This window comes from Neopsephotus bourkii, unplaced genomic scaffold (assembly GCF_033783945.1).
Source record: "Neopsephotus bourkii isolate Nb327-2 ecotype Australia unplaced genomic scaffold, CSIRO-AGI_Nbou_v1 NB_1542, whole genome shotgun sequence".
Lineage (NCBI taxonomy): Eukaryota > Metazoa > Chordata > Aves > Psittaciformes > Psittacidae > Neopsephotus > Neopsephotus bourkii.
Window position 1 is genome coordinate 5,766,935 of NW_026902018.1, and position 12,869 is coordinate 5,779,803.

Below are 12,869 nucleotides of genomic sequence, written 5' to 3' on the forward strand. Positions count from 1 at the left end.
GCTTACAGTGAAGAAATTAGTGTTACACTTGTGAAGGACAGCCCAAAACATGGTGCGAAGTTTGTGTGGAAAGAGACAGAGAAACCAGGTAGGAACAAGCACAGCCCAGGGAATGAATTGGTTGAGGTGATACAGCAGATAGGTAGAAATGTTTGGAAATAGCAAGTATGTTCACAACTGAGCATTCTGGAGGAAGCAAAAAATCCAACAGGTTAGACAATCAAAGCATAAATCGAAATAAGCAAACACTATGGACTGAGAGTTGAAGCCAGCACAGAGATCTGAGGTGTCAACTTGCATTTAAAGACTATCATGATTTAAATCATACACGAAACTGCACAATAGGCAGATGAGATGAACTGAAAGATTAGTTTATGGAAATAAGACTTGGAGAGAGGATTGTAAGGATTTTTCTTTTTCTTTTATTCCTGCTCCTAAACTCTTCTATATTCAAGGGGAAAAATCTTAAATCCAATTTCCTGCCACTATAGGGCTAAAACGTTAACACCATATTTCATAGCAGTTAACGTGGACCAGGATTACTGTGCTGACTTGTTCTTAAAGAGCAAATACGTTCTAGAAACTAGATTCGGAAGGAGGTAGATTTCTTTCTGCCAAATCCTCTGACAAGAAGCAGGAGGGAGAAAACATATTTTTCTGTAAGGCTTCTGGGGATTAACAGAATTAAAGAGTCTGTTGCCCTCAGTAGAACTGATGTACTCTTCCAGTTAGACTCACTCATTCAGTCATTCACTGTAGAGACTGACTTCATATGAATAATCATGCTTTTCTTTCCTACTTGGATGAGGTGCTTACACTCTTTTCAGTGAAAGCAAAAGAAAATGCTTTATTTACATCTTAAACATTAAGTTTTTAAAATAAGCCAGAAAGCTCTTATGAAGACAATCCAGTGACCCATCAGAAGGAATGAGTTTAATGCCAGCCAACTAACTGCCTCTTAAGAAAGATTCAAACCGCTACCCATGCTGACATCCCAGCAGAGCCTTCACTGACAGAGTAGTACCTCTGTCTATCTGGGACTTCACTTTGTCAAAACCTTTTAAACGGAGAGCACCTAGGCAGTGAGTGTGACACACGTCCAGCAGGACTCAGAATGTCTTGCCTGTTTGCTCTTAAGCTTCTGAACCATGACCTCAAAGCAAATGAATCTGAGGAGAAATACATTAATCAGGCATTCACCCAGCCGGGCTCAGGATTTTCAAGGCAGGGACCTGAATCAGCTCTATCACCTCCCACGTCTTTCCTGATACAATTAGTCAGCATCTGCCGTGGCAGCCAATTCACTGCCTTTCAGAGTGGGGGGGACAAGCAGCTGCAACTCCTCTGCCCGCTGCCTACTTCCTAACGGGAATATCTTACTGAACCGGGCCTGCTGGAGGTTAGCATCCCTTCCCTCTGCTCAGGGACACAGAGGAGCTGAGAACAGCTACCACTTACAGCCTCTTTGATTCCCTGCTCCAGCCCAAGTGCAGGTTCAGACGTGTCCCAGCCGCACCTCTCCCCACCTTAGGCCAAGGCCATGCCAGCTCCACACACCTGTTGGAGGCTTCCCCACATTTTAAGGGAATCCCCAGAAGGGGATCTGCAGGTGCTCTGCTCCCTTCAAAGAACTCAGGCAACAGATCAGCCTGGGAAACTGGATCCAGAGCATTCGATGTGGCTCTCTGACCTAGTCCAAAACGTTCTCACCCCACTAGGCTAAGCCTGAACTCCATAGCTGAGGGGTTTGAAAGAAGCATGTGCTTTTAAAATCCAGTTGAAGTTTTGCTAGGGAAGCTTTGCAGAGGCATCACTAGTGTATCCACAGGAGTTTTGCAATTCTGGGTTACAGGTGATAGCAGCAAATAAACAGGCAGGCAAGTCAGGGTCGGAAGCAGGCTTTTACTTAAAGCCAGCCTCACCAGGCACTTCAAAAATAAATAAAACCCCCAAGCAGTTCTGTTTTACCCAACAGCTATTAAAGCTCCAGCCCCGCTCCTCCAGCTGGGTTGTGCAAGCTCTTACTCCAGACTGAGTTCAAGCAAAGTGCCTGAGTAAGCACTTGCAGAATCTGACCCCCCCAGTCAGTTATCTCTGCTGCACCTATTTGTGCCTTGCATTGCAAGATCTTTACCCAGGGACATGGTCTGGGAGTATATTGTCAGCTGCAATGTGCTTTATCTCCATTTATGGCATTAAATCTAATTTGTGGTGCCAAGTGCAGCATTACCCTTACAATGACATCTATTAAAGACAGTTTCTCCTGAAGACTCTGATCTGACCAGCAACCAGTTTGCACCATTCATTCTTTTATTTTCTTGCAAAACCACCTCTCTACTTCTTTAATTTCAGACATTTTGTTAAAAAGCAGTAAGACAGACACTGAATTATGGAAATCCCACACCCTGGCATTACACTGACTTCAGTCAGGATGCTGACATCCTTTCTTCCCCGAAGGTCTGAAAAACTGGGAACTAAAAACAAAAGCAAAACAACAAACTTGACTGATTCATCTCCAGTGATGTGTAAGTTTAGCAGAGGCAGGCTTGCTTTCCCTGTGCCAGTCAAGCATTGCTGGTGGGCACCCAGCCCCTTCCCCTCCCTGGGCACAAAGGAGGGAATAGTGGGACAAAAGCATGACACAGCATGGAGCAGTTCTTGTGGAAAAAAAGGCTGCAAGTTGCCCTGAAACGCTGTGTCCTGCATGCCACAAAGGACAGCTGCTACCTTCTCACTTACAAAAACGTGATCCCAGCCAGTCAATCCACAGAGCTAACACTGTCAGATACCCTCCCACTCACCATCAGTGATGGTCAAAGCCATTGTACTGAAGCAGCTTCCCCTCCACCTCAACAGGGGACATACTTTGATTTTGCTCCAAGAAGGCTTAGGGGAAGTGCTTTGGGTTTGGTCGGTGGGTTTGGTTTTTTGGTTTTTTGCTTTCTGTGAGGGTACAGCCCTAGCTGTTACAGACAGACACAGAGGTAGCATGGTCCATGCGTAACCACAGAGGAAGCAAGCACAAATAGGCAAATATTCTGAATAATGGCAGAGTAGATTCACATGGAAACTTACTTGGACTCACCTGGAGTCCTTTCCCCCTTTCTTGTCCGACCAGTTCATGGATGGGGAACATCCCAAGCCTCTGGCATATGGTATTAGATTCTCTGAGTATTAGGCAGAAAACTAGTGATAAGTCTTTTGAAACACCACAGCTGGCGTCAGGTAACCCAGGTCTCATTTCATATAACTCTCAAAATTTGGAGGGGAGAGGGATTTTATTTGTTACAAGTGCAAGAGAGAAACTGGGGTGCTTAATCAGCCATTTGCGTGTACTGGGAGTGGAAGCTGGTTTGTCTGGCTATGGCCATGGCTTCCGTTCTGTACAGAAGAACCCTTCTGCAGCTTTCAGAAACTCATATAAGCATCTCAAAAAAGGTTATATGAAGATGGCAGAGACACAGCTGTAAATCTCTGATTAGTAATTATGAAGGCATTATGAGATCCTTGGGTGGAAAGGACCTCTTTGCTGGATAGGCAAATATTTTAATACATACTCCAGTGTTCACTGTTCCAGCAGGACCTTTGAAATATATTTTCCTTTCATGACTGTCCTCTATTGTTAGTTACACCTTCATGCAGCTTTTAAATAACAGCGTGATTTCCGGTACTACAGCACTATCAAACATACTAGTTTTTCTCTGCAGTTGGTTCCACTTACAGGATACTGAATTATTAGTACAGCATTCAGCTTGAAACCCTCTTGCACAATTAACAGGGTGAAATATTAGACAATAGCAGCTACTACTGTTATTTACTGTTCATTAAATGCTAATGGAAATTCAGCCCATCTGCAAAATACCATGTCCTTACAGAGGCAGAATCAAGCAACAAATCAGTGGCAAACAAATTCTCATATACAACTCTTTGTTTTAGCCACCAAAGTAGATTGTCAGAATGAAGGTAATGGCTTACAGTCCTCTCTCTGTGCTCAGGTCCAATTTTCCCTTACTTAGGAGCTAAGGAGTATCACTAGAGTAATTAAACCCATCACTTACAAGTAGCAACCAGAAACTGGGAGACCCAGCAAACTGGGATAAGCCAGCTGACTACAGATACTAAAAAGAGGTCCACACCTGGGGAAATACTCAAGACATTCCTTCTCCAGAGGCACCACCCATAATACCAGGCCAACAGTCTCAAACACCTCTGCGTCTTGGATGGATATGCAGAACCGCATACATTAAACCACTTTTCTTGGAGTTCACTTAAGAATGCTGCCAGCTTGTAAACAGCAGAGTCGGTTTTGCTGCCAACACAGTTTTTACCTAGAGCAAACGGAAGTGCTTTTCCAAGAATTTCCAAGACTGTTTCGTCACGCAGGACGCTGGCACTGCACCGTGCAGCCCAGGGAGGAAAGGCAAAAAATACAAGCTGCTGCTCTGCGCATCCTGAAAGGGGTTATTTAGAGGCATTTATTTATTCCCAGGAAGAAGCTGGCAGAGCAAAACAGACCTCCAAAAAAACCCCCAGTGTTCGCTGCAGGGGGATAAAGTCTTGTTAATATTTTCAATGCTGTCACAAAAAGTGAACAGTTTTTATAGTTGGCATGTTGCAATTTTCATTACAATTCTGAAAGCCTGGTTTGATAAAGGACAGCAGAGACTAAGAAATGTAGCATTTCTGAAGGAGTGGAGAGCAATCTTCCCTCTTCTTCCTCCCCCACTGTGGGTTTTGCAGAATACTGAAGCCTTAGTCCTTTGGCAGCTTTACCATTTTGAAGCTGTATTACAACTCTGTGTATGATGACAGCATTTACAGGCCCTTGCTGAGGTCAGGGTCCCATTGTGCAAACTTTTAAATATAAGCACTTATAATATAAATATACAAGATAAACCAAGGACATTGTATTCTCTACACTTTAAAGATGAAGAAAACTTAAGTTGCTTAACTTCCTTCATGACCAGAGCATGGAAAATTTAAATCAGTGATAGAAACTGAACCCAGAATTCCCTAGACCACAGGCTCACCCAGAAGTATTAGATGTCCGCATACCTTCTATCACTGCACCAATTCATAACAGTAAGCACCTATAACCAAGTTTTCTGGGTAAAACTTTTTGAGTCCAAAGTTATATTACTTTTAAAACATGCTCAGCCAAACATCAGTCTGCTGACACCTGAGAAATTACATGACAACTCACCCTCATGCCAAAATTCCTTTTGTTGAGCATTTTGGTACTACACTTCTGGCTATTTACACCTCATAGATGTGCACAGACCTTTATTTTTAGTGGATTCTCTGCCATCTACAACTTTGGTAAATATTTTTCCTGCGTAGAAGGACATCCACATTTTTCTTTGAGGACAGGACATAATCACGTCACTAATATCACATTATCAAAGAGCATTTGAACTGCCTGGAAAACTAACAAAGAGCCTTTTTCAAGGACTTGAGAAGTTTGATGCAAAAAGTTCCACGTGAGCATCATTCTGAATACTTCAAGAGGGTAAAAAGAAACTAGGAATACAAAGCACCTCATCCTTCCAGGGTAAACAACATTAAATAAAAGCAGCATAAGTTCATGTCTCACTATACCCTGGCATAATAGCAAACCTGCTTGTAAATAGATCTGGTTTATTAAAAATAAGTCACTCTTCACTATTTTTTTGGTAGTGAAGTTTTGAGGCAAGTTAACCCCTAAACAGAGAAAGCCACTACTTCACTGTTTCATCCAGTCCTGGGCAGTTATCTTACCTTTTGCATCAGGAGCCTTTTGTAAAGGGACAAAGAAGATGTTTTTTCAGTTTTAGTTCAAAAACTAGTTCTTTCAGACTGCACACAGCAATTGATATTTGAGGAAGGGCAGAAGGGCAAGAAAACTTCCTTCCCTCCAAATCAAAACTAGGTGCTAAGAGACTAACATCTTCTAGTTCTAAACTCATAGAAGAGGAGCATAGCTAGAAAATAATCAGTTCCCTTTTGCTTAATGAACATTTCCTTTGCTTTGCATTTAAAATGGAGCTGAATAAGAATTACAGAGTAAGTCACACAGGAAGAGTCCTGGGAAGGTTGGCAGGAAGTATTTTGAGAAGAAAGTATTTTCCAAATATTTTTATTTAACACTTCAATATACTCAGATTTAGCATTTCATTGAATTTAATGCTATATAAGATGTTAGATTCATTTCTCAGAAACAATAACATAGTATATTAATTTTGTTTCTGATTTGCATGTTAAATCATAGCTTGAATACATTAAATCCTGTCCTCCTGCTCAGCAGAAAATAATGCCAGATTTACTTCAAAGTTATTTTTAGTTGCACATCCATACATGTTTTAATAGGTAAAAACCAGTGAGATCCAGTCTTTCCACTGGAGAGTAACTAACAACCACATAGACAAACAAGCAAGCTTTAAAGTAAGGTTTCTTGTTGGCTGATTTCAATCCTCAGTTAAAATTGGCAATGCAAATTACTCCATCCTGTTCTTTATCGGGCAAGAGAAAAGATTTCCAAACTGTCAAACTGCCTGGTGGCATCTTGACAGCAGATGGAAATGCAGTAAGTAGAGTCCTACATGGCAGTGTCTTTATGTGACTCCTGGAAAACTGCATCCACATACTGAATGGTTCTTTATACAACGGGAAATGAGCACACATTTAGGGGAAGGAATCTGCTGTACACCCCTGTCATCTTAAACCAGGCCAGGAATGAATGGGACTAGCCCAGCATGAAGAGCAGAGTGAGGTTGTTTGCCATATGAGGCCTCTTCCCCAGTCAGCCTGTAGTGTATCTCTTAAAACTCATGGCAGAAGACTGAGTTGAAGGCAATTTTATCTTGCACAGTGTTCGGTTTGGAGGGGGAAGGGAGTGGATAGGGCAAACTGATATATTATTGAAAGCTACCTCCTCTTCCTTCACCCAAGAGACTGAAGGACAGCGAGTGCCTCAGGCCAGCATACTGACATGAAACGCTTTCTACCTTTCATCCAGAACCTGGGTGAGGAAAACGTTGGCAAGTTTTTCCATCCAATATCTAAAGCTGGAAGAACAAGAGGGAGTTGTTCCTAGTCCCTGCATAGATCTCTCGGAACAGCCAGTGACAGAAGCAAGAAGTATACCCTGTTTTCAGGGCTGTCTTTACTAGAACAGCCCCTAATGACAAGTGTTGAGCAAGAAACTCGTGCACTTCTCTAAATTCTTCTTATTGCCAGCTGAAGACTAGGACCCTTCCTCTCCCAGCTTAGCTGTCAGTGCATGTGTTTTCTGCACTTTCTGCAGGAGACCGCAGCAGTTTGTCATTTCCACATCAGCAAGTCAGTGCTGAAGGAAGTTTCCCACAGTAGGTCTAGTTTCAAACCGCTGTTTGAAGTTTCTGGTTTAAAAGATCACTCTTTAGCCCCTTCAAATCCACAGTGCGCACATCTGAAAATGTTACATAGTACGTATGTAATCCCGGATAAACAACACTCCCCTCCCCTTTTCATTAAGTAAAATCAGAAACTGGAATCCCTGTTTAGTATTTGTGATTACAAGGATCACCCTCCACCCTGCCCTGGTCAAACAATACGGGCTCTAGGAAAGCACGAGAGCCATCATTTCAATAATGCAAAACCCTGTTGCTTCCACTCCAGAACAGCTGACTTGAAGTGCATGCTAGGCTGTGCTTATTAACAAAATGAGAAATCTGATCTATAGAAAGAAAACAGTATGCGAGGATTAATCCCGGATTGCAGTTTGTGGCCAGCACTGGGCTGTCATCCAAACATAGATGAAAAAGAACAGGATTTCTCCCACCTGTCACTTAGAGCAGGTACAGCTATTGCAGTGTTGTAGTCTCCTCCTTACAGCTATTGTAACAACCCATTTTAGATCAGCTTAAAATTCTGGATTAACCTCACTGTTTCAGTTCTTCCTTGTTTTGTGGGAGCCAGCACTGGAGGGTGAATTTTCTTTCCAGGAATTGCAAACAAGAAGCGTGAGTAACTCACAAGTTTGGACAGCTAGCTTGTAATACGTGTACACTTCAGGGAAAGAAACCCAGCTTAAAATTGGCATCCTGTTGGAACCTGGAGATGTAACTGAACAAGAAAATACAAACTCTCTGGAACACTTTTTTTTCTGCTGTTTTTGAGAGCAGTAAGCACACTGTCACCACTGATTAAAAAAGACCTAAACAAACCAGTGCAGTTGCTTTGCCAATGAGCTACTGCTCAGCAGAACGAAATCTCGACTGCAATGCACTGTCCTTGTTCCCGATACTACAGCAAGATAAAAACCAATTGAAGCAGCCCTAGTGGTTTAATCATTGGAGCAATCCACAGCAAACCAAAAGAGAAGTCATCTTTATTTTCTAAAAGATGTTCTCCTGCTTATGGCTGGGACGATGCTCTGTTGTGGCAATCCCACAGCTGAGCCCTGTTAATTTTTCTCCAAGCCCAGCAGGGTGGGCATGTCCCCCTTCCCATTGAGCCTCGCCTGTCACAATGCAGCCAGTATAATGGCTATGGCACAAATGTGATTCTGCTTTCTCCCACTCCACATTTGCTGCTGCACTGCAATGAAGCTTTGTGGCAACATTCTTCCCTGAATGTTGTCAGAAACTGCAGTTTTGTTCATACGTTTTCTCAGCCAGGTTTGGTTAAGGGATGGGAAACTTGGTTTTCAGTAGAGAAAACATAGCATCCTCACTACACTAAGCCCTCTACCTATCAGGCTACGGTATGTTCATCAGACTGGATGAGAGGGTTAAATGCTGCAGTCAGCACAAACAGGAGTTCTGCTATGAAGGCAAATGTACCTCGGTTTTCAAACATTATCCTATTTCCCTACATCTATCACCAAAGAAGGTAGCAGGAGTTCAGAGAATAGCCACACACTATTTTCTATACAAGGTCAAAGCAATGTACAACACAGTTTATGTTTGACAGTTCTTAATTACTATGGGCTGTAAAAATGCTAGAAAATGAGAACTCTCATTGCAAGTCCTGCTGTTCACAACTTCAAATTTCACACTGTGATCACCAATTTTGGGCTGCGGTGGCTGGTTTAGAGAGTTTCAATCCATTACACAGCCAAAGGGATTAGCATGAGGTTGCGTTCTAGTTGTTTTAAATGACTAATCAAAATAAATTGAACGGGTACCCTCCTGAAATAAGGCCTCTCACCTTCTCTTCCTCTCCTCTCTCCCCCCACTCCTTCTCACACATTGGCTTCTGCCAAGCAATTCAGCACTGACACTACAGCCTTTCACGTGATACCAACTGCTTCAAGCATCTTGCAATACTTATTACTATCTACACATCCATAAGTCATTCTGCCCAGCAACGTATGTGAATACTAACGTGAGCTATTTCTTCATGCATTAAAGATTTAGAGCCCTCCCAGATCCTTGGAAGAAGCTTTTTCCCCAAACACTGAAAACCCATCCTTTTCACCTATGTGCATCTCATCTGCATTTCCCATAGATTAGGGAAGCAGGACAAACGAAAAACCTGCCATATCCTCGGGTTCTCCCATTCTTCCTGCTCCCACCCCTGCGGCCATGCAAGTCTGCCATGATTAAGCAATGGATTTTGGACGCAGAAGAACAAGGCTCTTCCGCAGGGTTCCCTTACCCGTGTTAGAATGGAAAGTAACAAATGTAAGAGGTTGCTTATTCTTACTGCTGATCTCCTCCGGAGCTAAAATGATATGTCAGTAGCAGGTGGCAAGTTTGAAGACATCCCCCCCCTTCTCCTTTTTTTTTTCTAAATAAATATAACAAAGGGCACACAGATTTGACCTAATGGGTCAACCATCAAAAGTTAAACTGATTTCAATAATTAGACCTAGAATGTCAGGCACCACTGCAAATAATTGCTCCTAATGCTTTTAGGATTAGATTGCTAATGAAAAGGCGCAAAAGGAGGCCACTTGCAGTTGTGGAAATAAGTCAATTTTCTTTCCATATGTCATTTTCCCCATGTATTTGCTGTGAAATCCTAAGGACTCATTCACAGCTTTCTCTCCAGAGCCACTGCAGTATATACAATAGATCTGAGTCATACAAAATAGTAGTAAGTCATCTTGAAATACTAGTTGTTTATAAAGTGTATTTATCAAGCACAGCAAACATCTGCTCATAGTTCTGACATTTTCCAATGAAAGTGACTATTGCATATTGTTTTCCCCTTTAATTTGTGGAAAAACATGGGAGCCATTCAAATATAAACAGCATTCCGCAACAAATTTAAACCAGTTTTGGCCAAAGGACATTTTATTAGCAGAATGCAATGTTGATGCTCTTCTTAACTTGTTTCTGGCTGCTCTCTCAGATTCATTCTAACGGCTCAGTGACATCCAGGGTGACTTGAGGAACCCTCTGCTTGCCACTCGGGCTCATATATAATGCAGTAATTCGGTGTAAAGGCTGCGCCCGCCCCACTCGCGGATGCTGAACGCGAAGTTACGCGCCTCAACAAGCGCCGGGGCTGCCCGACTTTCCAAAGGCAGCAGAAAGTTCCCCATCACCGATTCCCCGCGCGTGTCCGTACGCGCTCCCCGGGTACAGCGCGCCTGGCGCCTGCGATAACAGGGGCGCGGGGGGTGCCCCGAGAGCCGCCACCTGGGACCGGGCCAAGCGGAGTCAATAATTGACTTCTCCGTCCCATACAAAAGGGGCCGGGAGCAGGCGGGGAGCAGGCTGGGCGCTGCGGGCACCGCGGGTTCCCCCGCGTACCGCGCACACAGCCTCCCCCCCCGCCCCTCCCCGCAGGCTTTGCTTTGCTTTTAAATGCAACCAGAAAAAAACCCAAACAAAACAAAAAGCGCGGCTCCCCCGCCGCCGAGCTGGCACCGGCACCGGCGCGCCTGGGGATGTGGAGCGCGGCCCGGCTCCGCGGCGCCGTTCCCCCGGGACCGGGCAGCCGCGGGCGGCGATCAGCCTCCCGGCTCCCGGAATTACAGCGTACCGCGCCTCGGCAGCACAGTGCCGGCCTGGCCGGACAATTGAATTGGGTTTATTTTAAAGCGGGGGGCACAGCTCTGCTCCCGGCTGGCGGGGCCGGGGAGCGCGCCTTGCCCCCTGGCACAAAGCCGGCGGGCAGGGTCCCGGGAGACCCCGGCCGCGGGAGGGTGCGCGATCCCGGCTCCGTCCATTGCGTCCGAGCGGTGCCGTAACAAAAGCCAGAGACCCGCAGCGACGGGCAGCGCGAGCAGAGCCGGCGGGTCCTTCCCTCCGCGATCGCGAACGACCACGGGGGGCGGCGGGGAAGCGGGGAGCCGGGGCAAAAGTTCACCGTGGTCCCGGTGGGGAAGGGGGTGTTCGGTGGGGCCGGCGCTGGGGTTGGGGGATGCCGGGCCTGGCTCGTCTCCTAGCGGCCCCGCGGATGGACTGCGGGGGGGAATGGAGGCGATGCGAGTCCCGGGAGCCCCTTCCCTGCCCTCTCCGCCACAATGCGGCCGGATCCCCAGCACAAACACGCCCCCCGGCACCCGGAGGCTCCGCTCCCTCCTTTCGGGGGGTAAAATCAATTAAAACAAAATACGGCTCACTCGCAGGGGCGAGCGGGGATGGGGAGAAGGCTGCTGCCGCTCGGGGCTGCCTGCCCGCCCCGCCGGTCCCCTCCGCGCCCGCCGGCCCCGCGGGCAGCAGCTGCGGCCCCCGCCCGACCCCAGCGCCGCCGGGGAAGGGGCACCGCGCACACACACACACACACACACACACACACACAAATGGCACGGGAGGAGGGGGAAAGTTTTCAGCCGCTTCAACCAAATAACCAGCATTAGCGATCCCCAGGCAGGCACGGTGGCCGGTACACCGTATGCACGCCCCAGCCCCGAAAGCAAGTGGGCAGCGCGCCGGCAGAGCGAGGGGAGGGGGCCTGGGGCACGGGGAGAGGGGTAAAGGGGGACAAGAAAATGATCCCCCCGTTCTTTTCAGTGGAGCTGCCGCTGGTGCCGGGCACGGCTGCTGCAGGGCAGGGAACAAGGGGACACCGCCGCCACCCCGGCGACTCTCCCGAGCGGCCCCGGGCAGATGGGCAGATGACCGGGGCTGCGAATAAAGAGCGGGGAGCGGGGCTGGGCTGCACCGCGGAGCCCGGCAGCGCCCGGCCGGCCGAGCGGGACCCGCGCCCCGCTCCGCGTTACCTTCTTATTGCATCTGGAGCAGCAGCTTTTCTTCCCCTTCCCCTCTCCTCCTCCTCCTCCTCTCCCTCTCCTGTCCTCTCGGTTTATACCAGCCTGTTCCTCATCTCACAGCCTTCCTCCCAGCGCCATCTTGCAAGCTTGTGACGTTGGGAGCCGCTCACCCCTGACCCACATTTGAATAGAAGCCAAAATGAAAAAAAGAAGAGGAGAGAGAGGCAGAGAGGAGAGAAAGAGGGGGAAGAAGAAGAAGGAGAAAGAGCGGAACAAGGGGAAGCAGCAGCTAAGCAAGTGCTGTGCCAGGGTGGAACAGCATCGGCTCCCGCTCCCTGGCCGGCTAGTTTAGTAATAAGCAATTTCCTGCTTTTGCAATAAATGTTGCCGCGGCGGGGCTGGGAGAGAGACGCGGAGCTGGGTCGTTCCCACCGAGGGACCAGGGCTTCCCCCATCCCTCCCCACCACCCGCACCCCGACCCCCAGCCCTACCTCCGGCCACCCGAGTGCTGCTGCTCCCGCCGGGTTCCGGGCACTGAAAAAGGCATTTGTTAAGGTTATTTCTCCCGTCGCTGATGTCTCAAGTGTGAGTTAAGAGAAATGATACAGGTTTGACATGTATTGGAATCCGAAATGAGGTTTACACACAAATTAAGAAAACATCCTCGTGTATAGGGCAATTTGCATATTAGCTTTTTGTCGCTCGTGTCTGTTTGTTAAGAACTAACAGTGTGTTTTGCAC

General features: G+C 46.7%; 1 protein-coding gene and 1 long non-coding RNA gene across 4 annotated transcripts in view; both read left to right on the plus strand.

Annotated features, from left to right (window-relative positions):
- TOP3B (DNA topoisomerase III beta) overlaps positions 1 to 12,869 on the plus strand; it is a 297,002-nt gene that overhangs the window by 104,094 nt on the left and 180,039 nt on the right. The window lies entirely within an intron of this gene.
- Positions 1 to 12,869, plus strand: part of LOC133221689 (uncharacterized) — a 64,366-nt gene that overhangs the window by 17,648 nt on the left and 33,849 nt on the right. The window contains exon 3 of one of the 3 annotated variants that reach the window (XR_009728047.1): positions 9,469 to 10,123. The exons of the other annotated variants lie outside the window; for them this stretch is intronic. This is a non-coding gene — a long non-coding RNA (uncharacterized LOC133221689). Of the gene's footprint in view, positions 1 to 9,468; positions 10,124 to 12,869 lie in introns of those variants that run through there. 3 annotated transcript variants of the gene reach the window in all.